The following is a 27,529-nucleotide window of genomic DNA, read 5'->3' as shown; positions in this document are numbered from 1 at the left end:
CAGCCTACTCTAGCCGAGACCTAAAAATGGCACCCCAGGGTTCCAAAACCGGACCCCACCCTGGTGCCCCACCGGGGAAACACCCTGTGCCCGCTACAGCCAATCTGGCCCTGAATACTAACAACCCACAAATGAGGTGTGGTGCAGGGGCTAGAGAGGCTGACTCTGGAGCGCAGGCTCATGGCTCGACAGCAGTGGCAGCTCAGCTCAGCATCATGTGACTCTGGGCCGTAGAAAACTTCATCTCCCAACGGACCGCAGCGCCTGGGTATCCTTAGGGGTAATAGGTTCACACTTTACAAAATATGGAATTAATTACCCATTAAATTCTTTTTAATCTTTCAACCCAAACTGCTGGAAAAACAAATTGCCCTTAAACTCCTTCCCATAGTAACTAGGTCTCTGCCCCATCCTAGTCTGTTTACCTCATCTAATCTACCAATTTACCTCCCTTTCAGGGCATCGCAGTTCACCTATGCCTCTTCTCTCCACTGAGGTCAAGTTTGCCCATCCTAGAACCTAGCCACCCCTTCTGCAACCCCTCAAAATGCCCATACCTCCGCTCGCAGGAAAACGTGCACCTTTTTCTGCCCCATGAAATACCCCTTTGCATATCTACCATTTTACTCCTTACAGAAAATCCTCCCATCTCTAACCAGCATTGCCTGCCTAACTATCTTACTCCTGTATCCATAAACTCTAGCGACTAGGCACTGTTACCAAGAAACTAACAGAATTACCCAGCCTTCTGAGCACCTCATAATCCACAACTTTTCTCTGTGCCTGACTTGTATTGAAACCCTGTTTTACAAAACATGCATTTATCTGATAACCATCCATCAAGACACAAGATCTGTCCAACAATACCTGTACCTTCCCACCTCTTGCCTCTCCATGTTGTGTGTCTTCACTCATTCGCCCATCCATTTACCCCAGTACACCTTCTGCATATGGGAATATGAAGAGGAAGTATCATTATCCCTGAGATGTAAAACATGCCAATGCAGCACACATATTCCTTCTTCTGTCCCACCACAATGCCCCCATCTACTGGCTTCCTCTTGCACTCACCTCCACACTTCTGTGCACCACACATAATAATCCGTTTTCACCTCACCTCATACCTCCTCGCTGTTAAACCATCCTTGTATTTCACATCTATTGCATGAACGAATCCTGCATCCGTGCCCCTTAATATGGCAAATCCCTGCAACAATCTGCGATGCTTGTCTCAAAACTCCTTAGCCCTACTACTCTCTCATTCCTACCTTATACATACAATACCATTTGAAGACTAGCGCCACCTTTTTACCCCAAAGACCAATTTCGCCTACCTTCTTAAATCCTAAACCTCTACCACCTATCATCTCTAGAACTCTGTACATTATTCATCCCAGGCTCCACCTGCATCCTTCTGGCCTTAACACAACACTCAAAAAACTCTTTCATTTCGAAAGTACAGGTTTCATACTCCTCCTCACTCTTTTTTTTCTCTCTCTGAATCTGTCTCTTGTTTACGCTTGTATATGTATGCCCCCTGGTCCTTGCAGTGCATTCGTAACCCAACAAACATCAGACCCAAGAACCTGTGCGCCAAACACTTTACCCGCTATGGTTACTGAAGACAAACCCTTTCTGCTCCAACTCCATAAGAAAAGCAGACTATCTCTTCTCAACTCCTGCTCCGAGCTGCTCTTTCTTCCATCATATTAGGGCACCACCTTCCCAAATCTGCTGTCCGTATGGTTACCTAGTACCCCAGTAAGGGCTCTTTCCTCAACAGCAATACCCAGGCTCACTGAGTTCCCTACGATCATGTTGCAGTCTCACCCTGGAACACCTACCTCCAGTGCTAGCCCTAATGCCTTCCAAGCAGCCCAAAGCTTCTGCAGCTGAATTATCTTCACTTCCCAAATACCATGCTTTAAAACTGTTATTTGCCATCATTCTTTCCTTTCCTCATCTGAAAATAACTGGGCATTCTACATCTGTCTCTTTACTAATAACCTACCTTGACACGCTGTTGCACTCACCTCCCACACTCTAAAGTCCACTTTCAACTCCATCCTCAGCCTAATCTTGTAATGTGCTACACCGGATCCTACATAGACCCATCCCCTCACCAAAACACACCCTTCCTTTACAAAACTACCACACTACTAATTATACTTGGGTCAAAACATTTTCATTTTAAGTCCTCACCATAAAGCACCTCATCAAACATTTTCTTAAAAACCTCTCTTCCAATCTCTCCTGGTCCACTCAGTCTCCCAACCCACAGTGCATTTGATTGATATTTCCACCATGTGCGGTGCAAGGATCGCTCCAACTGACACTGCAATGCCTCCACACACTCTGTACTTGGTCATTCCACAATGAGAAATCATCCCAGTTTTGCGTCATGCACCCTAAACCTAACCCAGACCTACCCTACTAAATAAGTTAATCACTTGCACAGTTTCCTTCCCATACACGCATCAGCACCCAGCAAAGTACCTGCTTTATATCACTGACAATCTCCACTGGCTTGCTGCCCTTTTGCACACAGCACCACTTCCGTTACACTGTAAAAATGCGCATAATGACTTTTTCATTTTCACAATCCTTCAGGCCCACCTAAATGATAAGTTCTACTGAACACTCTCACTGTGTTCACACCCACTGCGTACTCACATTTTGTTAATAACCGTGTTATGCCTGGCACCCTTCTCGTGGTTTCCCCTTACTTTTTGTCTTTAGACCTACTGTTTTTGCTGACTTCATTTGTGCTGGTGTTAGGACTCTGGGCACTTTACCGCTGCTAGTCAGTAAAAGTGCATGCACTCTCTGCTCAAAACATGGTACAATTGGCTTATCCACAACTGGCATATGTAATTTACTTATAAAGTGCACTTCCTATGCCCAGGACATGTAAATTAAATAATACTAGTGGGCCTGCAGCATTGATTGTGTCACCCACCAGTTTAAACATGTCTCAGGCCTGCCATTGCAGAGCCTGTGGGTGTAGTTTTAAACTGTCATGTCTAACTGGCAAGTTAACCCTCTTGCCAGGCCCAAACCTTCCTTTTTAATACATATCAGTCACCCCTAAGGCAAGCTGTGGACACTGAAAGGCAGGATGCCATGTATTTGAAAAGTGAGACATGTATGTTTAAGGTTTAAATGTCCTAGTAGTGAAAAACTCTTACATTTGTTTTTCACTACTGCAAGGCCTATCTCTCTCATAGGATAACATTGGGATTACATTATTACATTTTATAAGTGTAATTTCCAATTGGGAAGAGACTAAACCCCCAAGCTTGGTGTCTCTGGAATCACAATTTAAAATCTCAACTTATGGTGAAGTTGGATTTTAAACTGCAATTCTGAAATAGCCACTATTAGTAAGTACAATCAACAAACAACACGCCAATGCTGACTCAAATTCTATGAACCTTGCTTTGTGTTTGTGGTCACTGTATATAATATCAGTGATCACCTTTAATTTACTTTTCTTATTTCACAATAATGCATAACATGATCTTTACATAACAACCATTGAAATACACAAGACAAACGATACAACATTCTCAATATAGTTCAGTGCATTGTATTAACACCCACCCCACATATACCATTAAAAAAATTATAATAAACAAGACAAATCATAAACCTACATTTGACAACAAACAAAAATGGGCCAGTTCTGAATTGTAATGCCGTTGAGGAAATATATTTGATCTTTACTGGTTTCTAATAACTTCCTCCTGACTGGGCTTAGCCCCCCTCCCCTCCCCCGTGCAATTCTAGTTGGAAAACAAAGGAGTGGCCTTGTATTTAATCACTCTCATCTGCCAATGTCCCAGCAAGCAATATTCCAATGCACTTTGGGCTGAGAATGCATTAACGCGTTTCAAACCTTTAATATTTTACAGGTTTTCATCAGGACTCAGAACTGGAACAGAAAGATATATATGCAAACATCAGTAGCCAGAACAGACCTGCGAACAAACCAAACCCCACGGTATTCTTCAATTAGGTCCTACCAAACCAACTGAGTTAAAAAAAATATTCAAGTTAGCTTGTTTCAAACTGACAATAGTCTTAGCTTTTAACCCAGTTTTTCGTTCCAGGGTAGAATCAATTAGAAACAGGAGAATGAATCACTACCAACGAAAGGTTTCTTCTTCTGCTCTGAAATACACGAATAAACTCAACCCGAACTATGCCGACAACAGCTTTGTATATTTTCCACACAATGTGACTTATTGGAATGCCTGAAAAAACGTACATCATCCATTCATAATACCTAAGTGCCGGGTCGGTGCTCCCCGAGTGCTGTTGAAAAAAGATCAAAGCTTCCCACCAATTGAATGAAAAAACCTTCCCTCAAGTGCACCCAAACGTACACGAAATAGATGTAACGGATGCACCGGTTTGTGAAAATGATCACCACGTACTGTCAATGCGTCCGATAAGGTAGAAGAGGGTTGTACTTTGAAAAGCATACAAGTGCGTCTACTAGAACTTAATGTGACCGCGGCACGACATTCAAATTTCTGAAGTAAACTTGCGGAGCGCAAAGCCGCCCTCTCACCAGATGTTGAGATTAGCTGCTGTGCACTCGAGTTTGTAACGTTATCATCAATGTACGACTATGTTTGTGAGGTGAGTCTCCAAAGGAATTACTCTCCGTCGCTGCTTGTGTCCAAAGACTCTTACTCAAGCCTCATAGGCCACAGCCCATGTGTACACTTCATTATTTTCAGAATCGTGAGTCACTCTTAAATCAGTAATTATCCCAGATTTATGGAAGAAGGCATTCCGCTGTAGTGTCTGTAGTGTCCACTCCTTGTCATTTACCTGCACCCTCACCAACAGACAGGAGGCTGATTTCAAGATAAAGGTGGAACGATGAGTCAACAGTGATGTCATGGGAGGTGAATTGGTGTATGAGGTGTCTCCCCATATCTGAGAGCCTGGTGATGGTGAAGGATTTCTACAGGGCGGTCCCAACAGAGGCTTCTCCAGCGAAAGCATGACAGCATGACTCTACCCTGGCACAGTGGCAATAGTGGGAACATTCACCTAACGTCATAGCTTGCAGCCTCATCCTCGATCCTTACCGGGAGCTTGGCGGACAGCGTAGTCCACCACACTTTTGGTAGCATAGCCTGTCCGCAAAACTCTAAATAACGCCCGAAGTCTACATTGACATATACATTGAGGATCAGCCTGCACGCTATAACGAATGTTCTTCTGACACTACTTGGCCAGTATTGCTAATGTATTGCTATGGATCCAGAGGGAATAGTACCATGATATGACTGAAGTGTGTGGCAGTTGTTGCCACCCCTTGTTGCGCCTTAACCATAATGTAACTGCCTTCGATCCGCATGACATGTGCCAAACAATTCACATGGACTAGCACAGAACTCCTTTCATAGAAACTTGAAGACGCGCGTCACCCAAGGGGACATGTGCAGCTAACTTACCTCTGACCATACAAGGAAGTTATATGTATTACGACTGGCACACACGTGTATAAGCCATTCTATTGCACTATCCTCAACCATGGGCTGACCATGTCCACCAGTCTCCAGGTACTGGGGACCAAGTGAGAGCACTCTTCAGAAGCTCAGGCGCCCAGGACTGGTGGGAAGGACGCAGCAGTGTGACCTGATGGTGAGAGCGGACACATTGTAAATGGCCTTCAGGCCGGATGCACATGCCGTGCCTTCGTGAAGCTGGGAACTTACATGAGGAGGAAGATGGGCTCAGTCAATGGGCTGTCCCAGTTTAGTGTGGGGCGGCCCACACCCCCTCGGCATGGTGACCACAAAGAGACAAGCAACATCCGTCCCAGGAGGGCTAGCCCAAGGGTGCATGACTGAGAGACCCATTCAAAGATGCTATGGCACAATGATTGAAGCACCGTGATGGAGATGGGCGGTTGGCACACAAGACAGCAATGGCTCATGCTAGGCAAAGCGCCTGAACCATTGGACAGGTGGAGAGTCCAACCAGAGGTAGACAACATGGCTGAAACAGCTGTTATATGTCAATACAAGACAATGCTACATGAGTGGGCAGCACTGAACATCTCTCAAAATTCCTGAAAGAAACAGTGCCAAAGCATACAAGAGGCAGTGTGGGCAAGCACACATGTCATAGCCTGGTTCTTGAAAATGCAGAACGAGAACATTCTTCTGTTGAGGAGATATAGAAGGTCTTGCGTCATCAGATATTTATTTTATTTATTTATTTTTAAAATTTCTAGAGCGCGCAAATACCTTCCGGTGTCTCGGCGCTAGTGTGTACAGATTACATGGTTGTGAGAAGATGTTACTGGTTAAAAAGCCATGTTTTGAGATGTTTTCGGAAGGAAAGCAGCGAAGTATGTTCCTTGATCTGAGAAGGGATCTGGTTCCACAGTTTGGATGCAACCACTACAAATCGTCTGTCTCCCCAAGTTACCTTTTTTGTTGGGGGAATTTGGAGCTGTTGAGCTGTGGATGAGCGTAGAGTTCGACTGGGTTTGTAAATTTTGAAGGCGTTTTTGAAGAAGTCGGGACCGTTATTGTTCAAGGCCTTGTAGGTTATACACATGGCCTTGAACTTTATCCTGCTTCTTATGGGTAGCCAGTGAAGCTCTCTAATTATAGAGGAGATAGAGGCGTATTTTGGTATCCCCAAGAGGACCCTTGCAGCAGCATTTTGAACAAGCTGTAGCTTATTCACCACTTGTTCCTGTGCGTTAAGCAGTAAGCCATTACAATAATCCACCTTGGATAATACCAGGGAGGACATCAGAGTTTTGCCAGCAGTGGGAGGAAGAAACGGGAGCAGTTTCTTCACCATTCTCAAGGTGAAAAAAGAGGCCGAGACCACGGCGTTAGCATGGCCAAGGAACGTCAGCGTACTGTCGAAAAGCACGCCCAAGTTTTTCACCTTGGCAACTGGCAGTGGAGGTGTACCCAGTTCAGAAGGCCACCAGACCGGAGACCAAGACGGAGTTAGTTCGCCAAAAACCAATACCTCCGTTTTGTCGGAATTTAGCTTTAAGCAGTTCCGATTCATCCATGTACTGATTGACTTCATGCCTGCCTGAAAGTTAGCTGCCACAGCTTCTCCGTTTTTATGTATCTCCAGGATCAGCTGTGTGTCGTCGGCGTACGATGTAAGCCCTATGCCGAATGACCTTATTACCCTCGCCAAGTCCGACACATAAATGTTGAAGAGTGTCGGACTTAGCGAGGAGCCCTGGGGGACACCGCACGGAAGAGTGAAGTCAGGGGAACTGAAGTTTCCCATCTTCACGGATTGTATCCTATTGGCCAGGAAGGAAGCAAGCGTTGCTCTGGCCCTGCCCTGGATGCCAAGGGCGGCGACACGGTCGATCAAAGTAGAGTGATCGACCGTGTCGAAGGCGGCGGATAAGTCCAGTAGTATTAGAATCGCTGTACCACCCCTGTCCATGATAGTCCTGACCTCCTCAGCTGCTTTGATCAGGGCCGTCTCCGTCCCGTGACCCTTCCGGAACCCGAACTGCGTATTGTCCAGCAGGTCATTCTGGTCAATAAAGGTCGACAGCTGTTGATTCATCGCCTTTTCAATAATTTTGGAAGGGTAAGGGAGGGAGGCAATTGGACGATAGTTTTTGGGCTCTAGGGGATTTAGTGAGGGTTTTTTCAAGAGGGGTGTTACAGTAGACTTTTTCCAAATTTCGGGAAATATGCCTGTCTGAAATATGGCTCTGCAGATGTTAGTGAGTACTGGGGCTATTAGGTCAGAGACTGATTTAATGATGCGCGGGGGGCAGGGGTCCAAAGGGGATCCCGATTTTACCGTGTTTATCAGCTCTGTCATGGAGGTCGGCGGTGTGAAGACCTCTAGAGTTGGTTTAAGTGAGCAACGGGAAGTCTCCCGACAGACTGTATTAGTGATCGATGTTGTGGTAAATTCATTGAAGATGTCATTGACCTTGGCCTGGAAGAAGTCTGCCACCTTGTTGCAGAATGATTGAGATGGTTCAACAGAGGGTGGGGCAGGGGGATTGGCTAGGTCTTTTACCACCTGATACAGCTGTTTGTTTGAATTAAGAGCGTTTGTTATTTGTGTGCTGTAGAAGGCGCATTTTGCCGCAGTGATCATCTTTCTGTAGCTAATCAAAGCGTTCTTATATGTCTCTTTGTCGAGATCCGCGTAGTTCCTACGCCATCGCCGCTCTAAGTTTCTGCAGCGTTGCCTCTCGAGCCGTAATGACTCCGAGAACCAGGCCGCCGAAGGTTTGGTGCGGTTAGGCTTTGTTTCTTTTTGAGGGGCTAGGTGGTCTAATGCCTTAAATAGCCAGCATTGATAGTTTTGGGAGGCTTCCTGGGGGTCGGGCCTATCCTCGGGTATCGAGGATTCCAAGATGTTATGCAAAGTAGTGACGTCAATATTTTTCCAGTCGCGACACGAGATCGGCGGACAGGTGCTAGTGTGGGTATTTCTGTGAGGTTTAACTAAAATTGTGAATTTGACAGCTAAATGATCTGTCCAGGTAAGAGGGAACACTGTGGGAACGGTAATGTAGGGGTTATTAGTAAATAAGGCATCCAAAGTGTGTCCTGCTTGGTGAGTAGCTGAATTGACCTGCTGTTCTAGGCCAGCGGCCAGAAAGTCTGAAATCAGCGTGTGCGATTCCTTGTCTTTCTCATTCTCCAAATGGAAGTTAAAATCTCCCAAAATGGTGTAGTCTTGATTGGCAGCTACTGGTTCTAGTAGCGGGTTGAGGGTTTTTAGGAAGAGTGTGGATACAGGCCTCTGCGATCCGTAAAACAGTATGGCAGTATCTTTCTGTATACAATGACATCTCCTGCACTGCAACATGGACAGCTCACTGTTGTGCATGTCAATCCCAAAGTCTAGGCCCTTCTCCTCTCTTTTGATCTGGACTTGAAAGCTGCCAGTATCTCTGACAGGACCATGTCTCCCTCCAGAATCAATCCTGACACCACAGTGTCATCCAGAGTGACCACCTGCGTCCAAGTCATTAGGGACATTGCTTTCAGGCCTGAATTTGTGTGTCATAGCCTGGGCCATTCTGGGGGTTCTAGTGTTCTTTTGCTTCTATTGCATCAATTGGATTAACATACCTGTAATCAGTGATTTCTAGGTAAAAAGTTCAGGACGAGGAATAGTGTCTGTTATGATCTGAAATGAGGTGGTCACCCAATTGTCATATGTGCACACCACCTGAGATAACCGTCCCTTTAAATGGGTAAGAGTGGCTGTGTGGTGGTGGACACCATGGTCCCCATCAGAGGTCACCGGCATCGTATGACAGTGCGTCGGCTGGCAGTGGACAGGCAGCCTTTAGGGATCCCACTATTCCGTGTGTTCATGGTGTCAACCATAGGCAGCTGTTTTACTCACTACAAGCAGAGAAGGAGTTTGTATGGGTCTCAGAAATGCATCCCCCGGGGCTAGTGCAGGTTTCTTCCGTTCTCCAGGAATTCCACAATGGTCTTGCTGTTGTATTTGCCTGCCCGCCCATTGCCTGAGTAGATGCAGTTTCCCTTGAAGCAGACCAGTGGAAGCTGATCTGAGGGCCTCAATGCCTTTGATGGCTTACAGTGTCCAGATATTGTCGCTGTAATATCTTTGCTGTTCAGGGTTGTAATAGGGTGTGAGCAACCATGTGTTAAATGGCTGTGCGCTCTATCCTTTTAGAAGAGGACAGAGTCTTGAGTGCTTTCTATTGTGATAACACGCACAGTACTCTGTGCAGAGGTGCTGTGTGATTTACCTGCAAGGACAGGGCCTCTTATCTGTTTTTCTTATTTGCTAGACACCCATCTGGTGCCCAGACAGGGCACAAAGAGTTGATATACGGGTTTCTCGATGGTATGCAGTCATTGGCACCTATAGTAATGGTAGAAGTACATATATCATAGAAGCATCCCTTTACATTTCCAATGTCCAGTGATGTGCAAGGAAAAGACACAAATTAACAAGTATGGCTTGTGGGGTTTGCGCGCCCTTGTAACTTGCCATGTTGCCTTGCTGATGGATAGTTGTGTAAAAAGGAAAGTTAATTAGCAGCACTGGTCTGCACAGTGTCCTTTTCTCGGCAGATATGTCTGCTGTGTCCTCTTTTGGGATTTAATATGGTGTTTTGTCGTGTTTGGTTGGATGTTGTTGATATCCTCCGTGCACACTGCCATTCAAGGAAGCCATGCAGTTCCCCTTAGTTTGAAAGTGTGTGTGTTGCTTTCAGGGCTTGAAGTGGGATAAAAAAAAAACTGGGGGCCTCTCAAAGGGGCGTGGCCAAAGTAATTAAGGGCGTGGCTTAAACGCGTAAGGTACAAATCTGTGCTTAGCCTTGTGTGCCGCCTGACTTGTATTTTGCGGTGTGTCATTGCATCCAGATATATGATGCAACAAGTAACATCATACCTACAACAAGTCAGGACTATTGGCTTTGTTTAGTAGTTGTTAGTTGCATAGGATAAATAAGCAGCAGCTATGGCTTGTATATAATATTGGAAAAGCTTCCACTTAAAGCCCTGGTGACACCACAACAATCTTGCTGCTCCTGAGTTAAAAAAAATAGAAGGGAAATCCAGAGACAAATTGACTCTCTCTAAAGGATTTCCCTTTCCCTACAATGCTCACCTGGCATGACGTCATGCCGTAACTTCTTCACTAGTGAGAAGTGAGCAGTGTAAGCACGCGCACATCGATGTGCCTGTTGTCACTGCAGTCTGGAAAAAAATGGACCGCCTGTGCCCGGGCACAAAACAGAGCCCCATGAGACCCATTTCGAGGCCCCCTGAAAAAAACTGCCGGTGCTCAGCAACGGTGAGACCCGGCCCACTTAAAGCCCTGGTAGCTTCCTTCCACTGACAAGGCAAGTGAACATGTATTGCAGGTGCACTTGATGTCCCATGTGCTGCAGCTCCTCTCACAGGATGTCCTCAGCAGGACACATTGTTTGAGGTGGTCAATCATGTCTGTGCACAAGGGTCGCTGTGAGTACGTGTGCTGTGGCTTGCGCATAGATGGGTCTAGTGAGCCTGCGCGTAGATGGGTCTAGTGAGCCTGCGCTTAGATCGGTCTAGTAAGTCTGCGCGTAGATGGGTCTAGTGAGATGGGTGAGGACCTGCACAGGCAATACTTAATTTGAGCAGGTGGTTTCCGATGCTCGGAACCTGCACTTATTTGTCAACACCGGCACTTTTGACAGGTACCACATGGTGCACTGTTTGTGTACTTTAGAGATGAGTAGAACAACTGCTGTTTATTAATTCAATATACAATAAACAAAAAAGCGAAGTCCTGACGCCTGTAGTATCGTGGATAGGCCCTGGGTCAATAACTGGACACACACACAGATTGCTTAAACTGGTGGCCAGATCTTCACTGAACCACGCCCAGAGCCCTGGGCTATTTATTAACACTCCTGCGTGCCAGCCCACGCGGATGCAGGGTCAGCCCACTTTGGTCACGCTAGTAGGGGATGGGGGCATGCATCCCCCAAGACACTTTAACATGGGCTTGCCCGATCCCGGGCAACATTACATTCCTCCTTTACCCACAAATGCAAAACATTACAAAACCATAGAACGATGCATCAATGACTTAATAGCACCTTACAGTCTCTGCAAAACTTGTTAAACAGTTGGAACAGTCTTACTTGGTTCTTGCGAGTGCCCAGGTTTGTCCCTCTTCTATAGCTGGCAATGGGCAACAAAGTCTCGATACCCCTGTGATGGTCTCGGATGGGGACGCAGGTGATACCTCCCCTGGTCACTCCTGTCCGGAGGGGTTTGGAACAGGTCTTCGGAACAGTCTGTCCCAGACGGGTCTTGGCTGCTCTGGGCCCCTTGCGACGGTAGACCTTCAGGGTCCTGGGTGGTTCGGTCGCTCCTTTAGCCTGAGGCCAGTGTAGGGGTGTCGTCTTTGGCTGTTTACACTGAGTCTCGAGGAATGTCCGGGTCGGCCGCTCCTAGTTCTTGAAATTCTTCCCAGTCGTCCATCGGGGCTCTTTTGAAGAACAACACGTTCCTAGTGACCCTCTCTTCTCCTCGGGACGCAGTGATCATGGTGCCCTTGACTCTTGTCACGGTCCAGGGATCCAACTCAAAAGGTAAACGGAACTTTCCTTCTGGGTGGCGGTCCCGTACCAGCACTATGTCACCAGCTGTCCACCGCCTTCCTTCTTCGGTATGCGTCCATGTTTGTCTTTGTTCTCCGTTTCATGGACTGTTTCGGAGGAGCCGGTGATGCTGCCCACGTAGGGTGGTGTGGGATGGTATCCGTTACTACCCTGCCGAAACAAAGGCGGCTTGGTGGGACTCCAGTGGTGCAGTGGGGGGTCAGACGATATTCTCGCAGAAACTGGTAGAGGGCTAGTTCTAGACCTTGGCCGTCCACCAGAGCTATTTGAATGGTCTTGTTCAATGTCCGCATCAGCTGTTCCACCTCCCCATTTGCCTGGGGCCACCTTGGGGTTATTGAGCAGTGTTTGATTTGGTGGGACAACAGATACTCGTCCAGTTCGGTGCCGTTGAAAGGTGGGCCATTGTCCGTTCGCAGTTCGCCGATGAGGCCATGGGTGGCGATTATCTTCTCCAGCTTCGTTATGACCTCTGAGGCTGCAGTAGAGAACAGGATTTCCAACTTGGGATACCGTGAGAAGTCGTCCACCACTACGAACATGTACCTTCCGCCTGGGAGACTACCGAAGTCAGCACTGGCTCGTTCCCACAGGGACGTCAGTCCATCTTCAGTCATCACTGGCGCTGGGTGACATGGCAGGCTGGTTGCCAGACACAAGGGGCACCGATGTACTACGGCTTCTACGATCCGATCCAGGCCTGGGAACCAGAGTTTGCTCCGAAGACGATTTTTCGACTTTACTATGCCTTGATGCGCGCCGTGCGCAAGGAGGGCCGCTTGGTGAGTGAGGCATTCTGGTAGCACGAGGTGAGGGCCCCTCAAGAGGCAACCTTCCGTGGAGACGGACAGTTCGTTGCGGACCTGGTATAGTGCCTTCAACGTGGCTTGAGCTTCGGGAGTGCGGAATGAGGTTGGGCTTTGAAGAGGCCTCCAGTTCCCTGATGCGAGGGCTTGAATGGCTATTTGAAGGCAGTCATCGTCTGTGGTGGCTCTCACTACTTCGTCCAGGGAGATCCGGAGTGGTCTGGATCTCTCTACAATCATCCAGACATATTCCTCTGTGGCGGCAGCTTCAGCCGCCTCCGCCTCGGTGACAGGGCGGGCATGCCGTAACAGGAAGTCCGCCGGGTTTCGGGTGCCGGGCCAGTACTCAACGGTGAACTGGAATTCTTGGAGCTGGAGCACCCACCTCTCGATTCGGGGTGGAGGGAGCATGGAGGAGCCCTGGAACAGCGGGACTAGGGGATTGTGGTCCGTATAGGTAGATGTGGCAATGCCTACACCCCCACAAGATGGCAATGGCCTCTTTTTCTATCTGCGCGTAGCGCTGTTCCATTGGTGTGAGGGTTCTGCTCGCGTAGGCAACGGGGGGCCCACTCTCGATAGGCTTGTTGTTAAGGTAAGATGGCCCCAAGGCCTGTCGGGCTAGCGTCCACCACCAGTTGTGGCTCGTTCCGGAGGTCAAAGTAGGCCTGGGTCGTGTCCGCGGAGAGCGTGGCTTTGGTTCTCCGGAATGATTCTTGTTGCTCCGGGCCCCACTCCCAGGTGCTTGTGGCTTTGGTTAGGTCCCGAAGGGTGCCAGTGAGGTCTGACAGGTCTTTGATGAACCGCCCGCAGTAGGTGACCATCCCTAGGAAACTGCAGATGGCCGTCACTGATGTTGGAGCAGGAGCATCATAAATGTCCTTGACCTTGTCTGGATCCGGGCCTATCCCTTGATCCGAGAAAGGGTAGACGAAGAAGCTAATGTCCTTGCGCAGAAACTCGCACTTCTCCCGGTGGAGGGTGAGGCCTCTGTCTTGAAGTCGGGCAAACACTGCATGGAGGCGTTTGATGTGTTCGTCCAGTGTGGGTGCGTGAACTAGAATATCGTCACTGACGTTCAGGACACCCTCCAGCCCCTGCAGGACGTTCTGGGTGATGTTCTGGAACACCTCCGCAGCGCTTGATATTCCGAAATTGAGCCGGGTGTATCCCCACAGCCCAGCGTGAGTGGAGAAAGTGGTGATCGGGCGCGAATCCGGGTGGAGGGGGATTTGGTGGTACCCCGAACGTAGGTCCATCTTTGAGAACCACTTCGAGCCGGACAGCTCCCCAATGATGTCATCTATGGTCGGTGTCAGGTGGCGTTCCCGCTTGATGGCGAGGTTGGGGATGCGCATGTCCATGCATATTCGGACGGGATCGGGCTACTTTGGTTTTTTCGCTGCCACGATGGGCGACAGCCACAAGGTGGGACCGCTTACTCTCTCAATGATTCCTGCCCTTTCCAGCAGGCGGTGCTCCGCTTCAAACTTAGGCCGTAGGTGGAATGCAATGCGTCGGCGCCGGAGGCCTACGGGGGAGACTGAGTTGTCTATATGTAGGTGAATGGCTGGTCCCTTCAGGCGTCCAATGCCCTCGAACAGGGTCGAGAATTCTTGCATCAGATGGTCGAGGCCGTGGACTTGGACCGTGAGGGCAAATTTGATTAACCCGAGGTCCTGCGCTGTTCTGCACCCCAATAGGAATCCCGAGCCTTCTTGAGACACATAGATATTGGTCTGCTGACGGGTGGTGTCATGGGATAGGTCGGTCCGGAACATCCCGCACAGGCGAAGCGGGTTTCTGGTGCCATAGGCGTACACTTGCACCCTGGTGGGATGGAGTGTTGGGGCGTCTACCAGTGTCCGGTACATGCTGGCCGCCATCAAGTTGATTGTTGCCCCTGTGTCGATCAGGGTTGCTACTGCTTGGTCCTGCACGTTGATGGTGCACATGGGCGCTGCAGTCGGCGTGGCCACAAGGGTGTTTAGCATCCGGACTGCATGGACAGAGGCGGCGTCAGCCTCGTCGTCGTCCATATCGCTGCTGCTTGGGCTGCCGGGGGTTGTCCCACCGTCCTTACTCTCCTGGGTGGGCCATTCTGCTTCTTCCTCGGCGTCGACCGGCACACACTTGCGAAGTGATTGATTTTTCCGCAGGCGCTGCAGGTCTTGCCCTGCGCCGGGCAGGCTCCGTCGTGGGGCGTGGGGCCTCCGCACCATGCTCAGGCGCGATTACTGGGCAGGCTTGGGAGTACCTCTTCGGGAAAGCCTTGGACGGGTGTCTGGGGCGTCAATCTGTAAAGCACACACTGGTTCTGTCTTGATCGCGACGGCAGGCTTGGCCTCCATATGTGCAGCCCTGGCCTTAGATAATTCCTTTGAGCGCCCGAGCGTGAGGATGTCTTGCATCTGCATGTTGTCTTACTGCAATACTCTCTCACGCAGTTTCGAGGACGCACAGCCCCGGATGAACTGGGAACGGATTTCATCATCTGCAACAGAGAGCACGTGCTGGCCAATCTCTTCAACCTCGCGTAGAAGACATCGACGGACTCTTCTGGGAGTTGGCGGGCTTGGCAGAGTAGGAACCGCTCGTAGTCGGCGCTTGCGAATTGTTCAAAGTATGCGTGATCGCGTCGCACATTGAAGCGTAGTTTCTGGGTGGGACGCCCTCCCTCACGTCCTTGGAGATCTCATGGATGTCTGCGCCTCCTAAGTGTAGCAGCATGGCGCGCCGCCGTGGAGCCGCAATTTCAGCCGCTTCTAGGAAGTTCTCAAGCCGCTCAACCCATTTCTTCCTCCTTGCAGCTTGTCAATGGGGGAGGGCCGGAGACGGTGAAGGGCTCCAGGGGGGGCACCGTGGTCATGGTTGCAGGATCCTGGCGTGGGCGATTAGGGCGAGACTTTCTCTTCAGGGGGTGCACAGGCGTGGGGGCCATAGCCGGTGGGCATATCGTAGGACCCTCCGACCTGGGGCTCCTAAAAAAAGTGCTCAGGGTGCTCGTGCTGCAGGCCAGGGCGGTGTTTATAACCATGCGAGATGCGTGAGGTATGGCACCAGTCTACTGTCTTCAGGGAGTCCCTATTTCATGTGCCCCCCATGAGCCGCGTAAAAATGTTGGCCTGGTAGTTGGGGACAGCGTGTGGGTAAGTCACTGTGAGGTAGGGGAGGCCAGCCAAACGTTGGTGCGCGGAGCGCACTCACCTTCTGCGATGCGGCCCTTCCGCGGGCCAAGGGGTTACGTTGGCAGACGTTGCGCCGGGAGGCAGGCCGCAGACGTAGGCAGGATGAGGCCGAGCGCTCCCGGTGGGAAGGCAGCGCTTTGTGACAGGGCCTAGCCGGAGCAGGAGACGTGGCGGGGCCAATGGACCCGTGAACAAGGTCCACAGCACCGCGTGGGAGGTGCGGGGGAGCCGGGCGGATGAGGTAAACCACTGGGGGTCACGGCAGGCTGCACTGCGGGTAGCGGTGATGAGGCACGAGTGGGCGTGGCGGGGTGCGAGACCACCTCGTCGCCAGAGTAGTATCATTGATAGGCCCTGGGTCAATAACTGGACGCACACACAGATTGCTTAAACTGGTGGCCAGATCTTCATTGAACCACGCCCAGAGCCCTGGGCTATTTATTAACACTCCTGCGTGCCGGCCCACGTGGACGCAGGGTCAGCCCACTTTGGTCACGCTAGTAGGGGGTGTGGCCATGCATCCCCCCAAGACACTTCAACATGGGCTTGCCTGATCCCGGGCAACATTACAACGCCCAAGCCTTTCTTATTGCTTTGGGGGCCTCAAATAGTCTGAATTGTCCCACTCAGGGGCGTAACACAGGCCCCTGCAGCCCACGCGGTGCGGGGGCCTCAAGCTCCAAGGGGCCCCCTCAGCACTGCACTCTGGCCGGAGAGCTCATGATTGAGCCCGGAGGGGGCCCCCTCTACGTACCATGCAGGGAGGCCCCCTTAGTTTTCGTTACGCCAGTGGTCACACTTGCAGCATTGTGATGGTGCTAAGTTGTGCAGGTACTGTCATTGTGTCTCCCGACGAGGGCCCTGGCCCTGGGACTTACTCTTTTTTTTTTACAAACTAAGCACAGTGAACGGGTGATTGCTGAACGACGTGAAATTTGCTTTTTGTATTGGCTTGTTTGCTAGTTCTTTATCAGTTGTAGTTTACTCCGTATTTTGCTGTCAATACGTGTTGTTTTCTTACAAATAGGCCAGGTATGGCACAAGCTGTTCATTCTATTCATTCCTGGGTGTGCTGTAGGGCAGTGAACATGTCGTAGAAATGATTTGCATGACTTCTATTTTTGTGTTCTGGAGATTTTCTTGGTATTTTATGGATTCAGGTGTCCTTGTGGGCAGGTGTGCAGTGCTTTTTTTAACTGGTTGCGTGTTACGTCACATACATTGCAGGACGTGGCAATAACTGACAGGCTTGACCTCCCATTTCTATTTGGAGATTGCAGTGTATTCCGCGCCCCTTTGCGTGTTAAAGCGATATTCCCCAAGAAACACCATCTGACGGATATTTCCTCTATTTTTCCACTTTGTTCCTATTATGAGTTTGCTTCACCTGACTCTTTATGAAAGAACAGCGCCAACGTGTTCTACCGAAGCCTGCACCGGACTTAAACTCGTACCCCTGAAGAGGGTTGTGTGTACTGTTCAATACAGTGACATCCTCTTCAGAACTATCATATTTTCTCCCTTTAATTCTTTAGCAGCCTAAAATAGGCATAAAGCTACTCCATAAAACAGCAGGCGCCTGCGCATTAATGCGCGGAAATGTGGCTCTGCGAGCAGTGCTCGTACTCTCAGTTCACAGCCTTTAATAACAGCCGTGGCAGGCAAATAAGCAGGTGTAAAACCTTCAGAAAATACAAGGCACAAAAGCAAGAATTATACCAGAGCATGCCTTGGTGAAAGGCCAGCTTTCTCATTGCTCTTTCATTGTTTATGTCACTGACAGGGTCATTTGAGTCCACGAGCTGCGCTAAAATGGAGGCAGCATTGCGTTTACACTCACTTCAGTACTGACTCACAATAGGTGCTGAGTGCAATCTGCATTCTTTCCTGCGTTTTTACAGGCAGATACTGCTGCCTGTACAGACCCGTGCAAAAGGGGTAACTAGTGAAAAACTCCTGTAGCGCAAGCTGCCCAAATTATCTGTGCGCAGGTTTGAATCACGTGCAGAACACACCAATATCTGGCATTGATATCACTTGCATTTTTCCCGTTGGGACTAACGTTCGCAAGGATTTTCTGGAAAAAAGAGTTTGTTCAGAGCAATTTTAAGAAGGAAAGCTGTTAAATTAGTATTAAAGCTCAAACATATGCAAAAACACGCATTTGCAATGCAATCGGTCTCGCATTAGGAAAGTTTGAGCTATTAGTATTGTAAATGACACATTTTTTATTTATGTGTTGCTTTTGAAAATAGCGAAATTAATAGCTTTGTCATTTACAATGCCAATAGCAAATGTGACACCTATAGCATTTGTCATACAATATGTGTTGTATTAACGTGACTTCGATGTATTGCTATTACAAATAACAATGGCTTTTAACTTTTTTTAATAATTAATACTTAAATAAAAGTTACTGTAATCTATAATGGCAATAGCTTAAACTTTTGTAAATAACTTTTGTGACAATTATGTTCAGTGACTTTTTTTGTGTCGAAAATCCAAGAACAGAAGTAAAATATTAACATCTTTTTGTGACATTTGTAAGAAAGCTTGAAACATTGAGAGAATATATTTGAACCAGTTGTTGTTGAATGGTTGCACAGATTGATGTTGTGGTGCCCCTGAGTGATGTTGTGGTCCCCCCGAGTGATGCTGTGGTGATGCGATAGATAGAGTGAGTGCGATAGATAGAGTGAGGGAGATAGATAGATAGAGGGAGGGTGATAGATGGAGTGAGGGCGAAAGATAGATAGATGGAGGGCGATAGATAGATAAAGGGAGGGCGATAGATAGATAGAGTGAGGGAGATAGATAGAGTGAGGGAGATAGAGGGAGGGAGATAGATAGAGTGAGGGTGAAAGATAGATAGAGGGAGGGCAATAGATATATATAGTGAGGGAGATAGAGTGAGGGCGAAAGATAGAAAGACAGAGTGAGGGTGATAGATAGATAGACAGAGTGAGGGCGATAGATAGATAGATAGATAGTTAGATAGTTAGATAGATAGATAGATAGATAGATAGATAGATAGATAGATAGATAGATAGATAGATCGATCGATCAATGGATCGATAGATAGATAGATAGATCGATAGAGTGAGGGCGATAGATAGAGTGAGGGAGATAGATAGATAGATAGATAGATAGATAGATAGATAGATAGATAGATAGATAGATAGATAGATAGATAGATAGATAGATAGATAGATAGATAGATAGATAGATAGATAGATAGATAGAGTGAGGGTGATAGATAGATAGAGGGAGGTGCGATAGTTAGAGTGAGGGCGATAGATAGAGAGATAGATAGAGTGAGTGTGATAGATAGATAGATAGATAGATAGATAGATAGATAGATAGATAGATAGATAGATAGATAGATAGATAGATAGATAGATAGATAAATATATAGATAGACAGACAGACAGATAGATAGATAGATAGATAGATAGATAGATAGATAGATAGATAGATAGATAGATAGATAGATAGATAGATAGATAGATAGATAGATAGATAGATAGATAGATAGATAGATAGATAGATAGATAGATAGATAGATAAATAGATAGATAGATAGATAGATAAATATATAGACAGACAGATAGATAGATAGATAGATAGATAGATAGATAGATAGATAGATAGATAGATAGATAGATAGATAGATAGATAGATAGATAGATAGATAGATAGATAGATAGATAGATAGATAGATAGATAGATAGAGTGAGGGCAATAGATAGATAGAGTGAGAGGGCGATAGATAGATAGATAGATAGATAGATAGATAGATAGTTAGATAGATAGATAGATAGATAGATAGATAGATAGATAGATAGATAGATAGATAGATAGATAGATAGATAGATAGATAGATAGAGTAAGGGCGATAGATAGAGTGAGGGCGATAGATAGAGAGATAGATAGAGTGAATGCGATAGATAGATAGAGTGAGGGTGATATATAGATAGATAGATATATAGATAGATAGATAGATAGATAGATAGATAGATAGATAGATAGATGTAGATAGATAGATAGATAAATAGATAGATAGATAGATAGATAGATAGAGAGAGAGATAGATAGATAGATAGAGAGATAGATAGATAGATAGATAGATAGATAGATAGATAGATAGATAGATAGATAGATAGATAGATAGATAGATAGATAGATAGATAGATAGATAGATAGATAGATAGATAGAGTGAGGGCGATAGATAGAGAGATAGAGTGAGGGAGATAGATAGAGGCAGCTTTGATGTTCTCAGTGAGCCGCGTGGCCACTGAGAACATCAAAGCGGCCGTGACATGCTCACCATTTGCCATCCCCTCCCTTATCCCACTTCCTGCTTGTTTTCACTGGGATTCCCGAATTAATTTATTTTGTGTGTACTTGCTAGCGGCAGCTGAAGTCCATCTTCAATGCACCGACACACTTGAGTCATTCTTTTTCAACAGGCAATCTCTGACTTTTTTATATTTTCTATACAGGTTACAATTGGTTTTAGGGTGTTACCTGTTGTCTAGTTAACCTCTTCACTGCTCATGACAAGGTCAACTCGTCATGGGTTTTACCTGCCCTGTGCTTATGACGAGTTGACCTTGTCATGAACAATGGTAAAACTCAAACTCCAGCACACAGTGGGAAAACCCCTTAGCAGCCAAGGTGTTAAACATAGTTGAGTTTGGCTATTGAGGGGCTGGAGCATTTTCAGTATGTGAAACAATGGCAACAGGCATGACTGTCATGCGCTGCATAATAAAAGCAACTCAGGCAAGCTCATCGTGCCCTTTTAAGCCCTTTTAAATTCAAAAGGCAGCTCCCAGCCGAGGGCTTCAGGTGGAATGTGTTAGACATGAAGTAAATATACATTACCTATGCAGTGAATAAACATTAGGAAAAACACACTCTGAAACAACCGCCGACTCTCTCTATCCCAGACAGGCACAGCCCCTCCCTGCCCCTGAACGGCAGAGCCAGAGGAGTGCAGCAGCACTGGAGGGTTGTGTGCCTGTGATGTAGCCCACATAACAGCACTCAGCAGACCCTCACCATTTTAAAATGAGCATTGACAAAGTTCTCTTATCAATCACAAAATAAAATATTTTACACTACCAAGTTAGTGTTAGAAATTAGACGGTCACCCAGATGAGGAACCAGGTACGTGTGAGAAGTTTAAACAGGTCTGTCTTTGCATTCTGGTACTTGAAGTCGTACATTTCAAACAGGCAAAGCAGACCTCGGAAGGGCTGTGCAACATTTTTGTTCCTCTGTCCCACTGTCAAGTGTTTTCAAAATCTTTGCAGCATTTATACCTTCTGCAATGATCCAAAAAAACCAGATGATGGTAGGATTTCCCACGAACTGCAGCAAACACTCAATGTTAGTGTGACATCTCTCGGGGGGGGGGGGCTTCTCATGCAAATGAGGGAGAACCTTCTCCTGCAAACGAAGATGGATGCAGCTGGTAACATCGTCACAAGGGTGGAAATTAGAAGTATGCTATGAGAAGGAGTCTGGGGTTGGTGAATTCTAGTCTAACATTAATGTCCCTGCTTGTAGTTGTTTCCTAGTGATTTAGTAGCTCAATCCTAGTGAACTGAATGACTCCGCTGACAAAAACAAGCCTATATTAGGAACACTCGTAATAAAAAACATCTGATTTAATCATAATGCTGAGACTATCTGTTGTATCACTTTCAAAGAAACATGCCACCAGTGTCAAGATTCCATTATCTTTTTACCTGCGTGCTTCATAAACGTAGTAAATGTTCCACTACTTAGTGCTGCATTTGAAGCGCCTACGCTCATGGTTACACTGTAATTTCGGTGACGGGCTGTGGCGTGGTGGAGAAGCAAAACAGAGACGGCATTGCATGGCGGGGTTGGGGGAGCAGCTTCCTTTGAAATCTGATACCGTGACTCACAGGCTGCCAAATGGTGTGAAGCATCAGACCTGTAAAAGCTCTCTGCATTGCGTGGTGGGGGTGGGGGAGCGGCATTGGGTGGCAGGGCGGGGGAGCAGCTTCCTTTGAAGTCTGATGCTAGCGATGTGCACGCGCACGGCACACATGAATTGTACCCAATCCGCAGTTTGGGTAGACTTTTGAGAAGCCTTACTATAATCTCGCCAAGCATCCCTACAGGATGGCTAAGGCGAGACCTAAAAATGAAGGGGCATATTATGAGTTTGGCGATGTGGGTCCGCCCCGCTTTCGAACCTCCAAACCCGTGTTTGAATCGCCTGCCAGATTAGGAGTTTTCTCCTGTCTGGTGGGCGGGTTCTTTGGCGTTACCACAGCCGTGGCTATGAAATAGGCATGGCAATGGGAATGTCAAAATCAGTACCTGCATGACATGAACTGCTGCAGTCCATGACGTGGAGGTACTGGGATGCATGCACACAGGGGAGTACAACATGTACCCGTCTTCATGCACACATTGGCGCAGAGGCACAAGGTTGCATCACCATGAAAAGTGTGGCGGTGAGGAAACTCTTAATATGCTTGGTGGGGCCGTGGTGGCCTTGCCATAATATTGCAGCCTCAAGACTACCGCACAACGAGAGATCCCGAGCGGTTGTCGTGGTCCCAGTGTGGTCTGAATGCTCCCTGGTCGCAATAGAGTGGCCGGAAGACCACCAGACTCGTAATAAGCCCCTTAGAATAGCAGATCCTTTGGGTTGGGGCCTAGTCATCTAGGTTTTTGGGTATAGATCCAAGCACATGTTTAGTGGCCACACTCCAATAGACTAAATCAGCATGGCTTTATTGCTAACATTAAAATTGCAGACTTTTGTAACCCAAAATCCAATGACCTAATACATTATGGCCCTTGTAGCTCTTTGTTGGGCCTCCTGGTATCCTTGGCGCGGTTTTCCCTAACTTTTTGCTTTCAGACCTCTTCTTTTTGCTGACTTCATTTTTGAAGGCCTTAGGATTCAGCGCACTTGATTACTGCTAACCAGTGCTAAAGTGCTTGTGCTCCTTCCCTAAAATGTGGTAACATTGGCTTATCCCTCATTAGTTTACTTATAAGTCCCTACTAAAGTGCACTACAGGTGCCCAGGGTCTGAAAATCAGATGCTACTAGTGGGCCTGCAGCACTGATTGTGCCATCCACTTAAGTAGCCGTTTAAGCATGTCTCAGGTCTGCCAGTGCAGAGCCTGTGTATGTTGTTTTATACTGCTTTATCGGCCTGTCAAGATAAACCTCTTGCCAGGCCTAAACCTTCCTTTATAATACATATTAGTCACCCTATTGGCAGGCCCAGGCCAGCCATGAGGGCAGTGTGCAGTGTATTTAAAAAGTAGGACATGTATTTTTAAGTTTTACATGACCTGGTACTAAAAAACTCCTAAAATTTTTTTTTACTACTGCAAGGCCTATATCTCCAATAGGATAACATTGGGATTCCTGTAGTACCTTTTATCAGTGTAATTTCCAAATGGGAAGATATAGCTGATTCATGTCTGGTATGTCTCTCGAATCCTAATTTAAAATATTCATTTATGGTGAAGTCAGATTTTAAATTGCAATTCTGAAAACAACACTTTTAGAAAGTTACAGTAACAACAAGAAACCTTTACTGATAATGATTTCGCCAACACTTTTCTGTAGATCAAGAAATTGAATTAACTTGACCTCGTTATTTTTCCACAATTTCTTATACATTTATATGAGCTCATTTGTGCATAAACATCTAATAGATATTGGATAACATTCAACAGATTGTATGAACTATGTACCCCACATCGCAATATATATATATATATATATATATATATATATATATATATATATATATATATATATATATATATATATATATATATATATATATATATATATATATATATATATATATATATATATATAATGTATATATACACATACACTCACATACATGACATCACTGATGACATTCTTGTGACAGAGTGGCAGACCTCTTCTCACCCTAATATAACCTTTGATAAACACACTCATGGGCCTCATTATGATGGAGGATTTTCCGCCTCCTCCGGGCCGGGGGAAGCCACCTCCGGCCCGGAGGAGGCGGAAAATCCTCTGCGGACTCACCAAAGACCCATCGCCGCATTACGATGGCTGGTGGGTCTTGGTTACTGTCCGCTGCTTTTCCGCCGCGGTCAGATTACAACCGCGGCGGAAAAGTTCTCAGTTGGCTGGCAGTGTCTATCAGACACCGCCAGCCAAATTAGGAAGCATTTGTAAACATGCTTTTCCGCGGCGTTTTTTCCGCCGTGGAAAAGCATGTGTACTTTTGATTTTGGGGGCCCGTTGCGGGCCCCCAGGGTGTTGGCGGGTGGGGGTGCACATGGGGGGTACCTATGGTACCCCCCAGCATTAACTTGCACAAAGCGGCAGGCAACGCGCGGTGCCTGCCGCTTTGTGCATGTAAATGTTTAACATGCACTTTTAACATTGCGGCGGGTGCTGCTTGAAGCAACACCCGCCGCAATGTTAAATATCCAGGATGTGACCGCCAGGGTGGCGGTCACATCCTAATCGCACATGAGGGAACGCCGCAGCCCATGCGGACGTTCCCTCATCCTCTGGGGTCGCGGACGGACGCAAGTCCGTCCGCGATCCTAATGAGGCCCTAAAATTCAAAATACAATTTTCAAAACAATGGACACACCAGTACCAGTTACAGCATAAACATTCTCTAATTCCAAGATCTACATACACATCCACTCATTCATCAAAATTCCTATACAGTCATTCATACATGCACTCACTCATCATATGTACTCATACATCTATACATACACTTACACACCACCACTCATCCATAGTTACTCACACATAGTCACACATGCAAAGAAAGTATCAAACATCCATTTACTTGCGTATACAGTTATACACACACCACCGCACTTACTTGTACAGAAACTAACAAAAATTTACTATCTTAAACAATCACTTATAGAAACACATACTTATTTATACAGGTACTCTAACAATCTCTCACTCTCACATATACTCACTTACATACACCGATAATCACTAATAACATATGTAGTTACTCATAAAGACACTACTGAGACAGTCATTCACACACCAACACACCCATACACACACTCATCCACCCATACAGTCCTGCACACATGCTGTCTTCAACACATACAAACAGTAACTCACTCATTCATGCATCTATGCTCAACGTAATACCCCCAACGAACCACATAGACACTCAGACACTCATACTGATACTCAAAAAACCAACTAATAACCCATATAGACACTCATGTAGCTACTCACCAACCCATGCTGCCACGTATACACAAAGTGAGAGACTGATACAGATATTTACACATTTAAAGATTACTCACTAACCCATGTATTCACTAAGATACACCTAATCAGTCAGTTATACAATCAGTTTCACACAAACAAAATCATCCATATAGACACTTTATACCCACTTATTCTTCCATCGACCTCGACATATACATATATAAAAAATATTTAAATTTCACAAAAACACACATTCACTGGATGATGTCATCAGTGATTTCATTTGAGATGTCATCAGTGATGTCATTGACTATGTCATGAGTGATGTAATATGTGATGTCATCAGCAGTGCATTGCGGGGGCGTGAGTTATAGTTAGCTGAACTAATTATAACAGGGGAATTTCTATGGTTCTGTATGAGTGAAATGTCCAACTAACTATATCGCACCTGAAACTCGTTATAGTTAGGAATTAGCATTTAAAAAACCTTTGCAATTCACTGAAAAAACCATAGGTTTCACACCAGTTATAGTTAGCCGGGCAATTTACTCATACAAAACCATTGAAATTCCCACGTTATAGTTAGTTGTACTCACTATAACTGGCGCGCCCGCAATGCCCTGTTATTGACGTCACATATTACATCACTCATGACATAGTCAGTGACATCACTCATGACATCACTGATGACATCTCAAATGACATCACTGATATGGTGGGGGGATCTCTGAATCCGTGGCAAAATTAAGAAAAAAAAGATGTACAGGCTCCTGTGAGTTTTTTAAGGCCCCAGGGTTGACTAAATCTCAGGGGCATGCTGGAGGGGTGCTCATGGGGCCCCCTGTTAAGCTTATAAAAAGACCTGAGGACCGCCACCTCCCCTGGGTTGTAAACAACAAAAATGCAAGGGGCCCGCTCACCCCCCAGCCCTGGGATCCACCACCTCACCTGGGCACACTGTTTTTTTAAATTAAATACGGGAGAGGCACTACGCTATGGCTTGGCGGGAACACCACTCCCGCCAGGCCATAGCAAACCTTCTCTGCTTTCAACAATAGTGTAGTCATTTGAGATGTCATGAGTGATGTCACTGACCATGTCATGAGTGAAGTAATATGTGAGGTCATAAGCAGTGCATTGCGGGGGCACAAGTTATAGTTAGCTCAGCTAACTATTACATCTGAATTCCTCCTGTTTAGTATGAGTGAAATATCAGTTTAACTATAACATCCAAGTAACCTTTGTTTTTTTTACTGAATATATGTATATATACTCACACACATATAAATTCTGTTACCTGTGAAATACATTTTAATTGTAAAGTTGGACGTGGTAAAAAAAAGTAGTTGTAAAGACGTTCATTCTAAAGATGCATTTGTTGTTCAGGCATCGTTGGAAAGGCATGTTGTTGTTCCGGTGTCATTATAAATGCTGTTTTGCAATATTGAGGTATACATTACCTCATATTTTTCCTCAATGCAACTCCTAATGTGTATTTTGCTTTGTTTGAAGCTCATCAGGGACGTGTAGCAGTGCTGGTTGATAAGCAGTTTGCAATGGAAAGGAACATTTCCCCTCAGTGTGGGCCATAATCCTTAGCTTTGTGGACTGTGCTACTGAATATTGGCTACCAGAATATTGTGGTGCAAGAATATGGAGGACAGAATATTGAGGGACAAAATATTGAAAGGTAAGTGAATATCGGGTAGAATAGATTTACTACTCTTATTTCACATATACATTACTTGAAGATATATGTACTGTGTAGGTACATATATGTGGAGTTAGCTACAGAAAATGTAGACTTACGGACCTGTTCATATTTTTTGTTAAATAGTCTGCCCTCGATATTTTGTCCCATCAATATTTTGGGATTGATATTCACGGTGCATTCTGCTTTTTTGTCATACAGGTACTATATTAGCAAAAGCTAATAGTCATATATATATTTTTTTGGCTATATGGAAGACAATAAACAAACAATATTGTTTTTCATTTATAACTGAAATATGAAATATTTTGGGGCATACCTAAGCTTTCACCATTGAATTGGCATTGTCAGAAGTGGTAACTCATTAGATAGGTTGCAATGGTCGTACAACAGATTATGTAGTGAGTA

This window comes from Lissotriton vulgaris, chromosome 4_1 (genome assembly GCF_964263255.1).
Source record: "Lissotriton vulgaris chromosome 4_1, aLisVul1.2, whole genome shotgun sequence".
Lineage (NCBI taxonomy): Eukaryota > Metazoa > Chordata > Amphibia > Caudata > Salamandridae > Lissotriton > Lissotriton vulgaris.
This window is presented reverse-complemented; position numbering follows the sequence as displayed.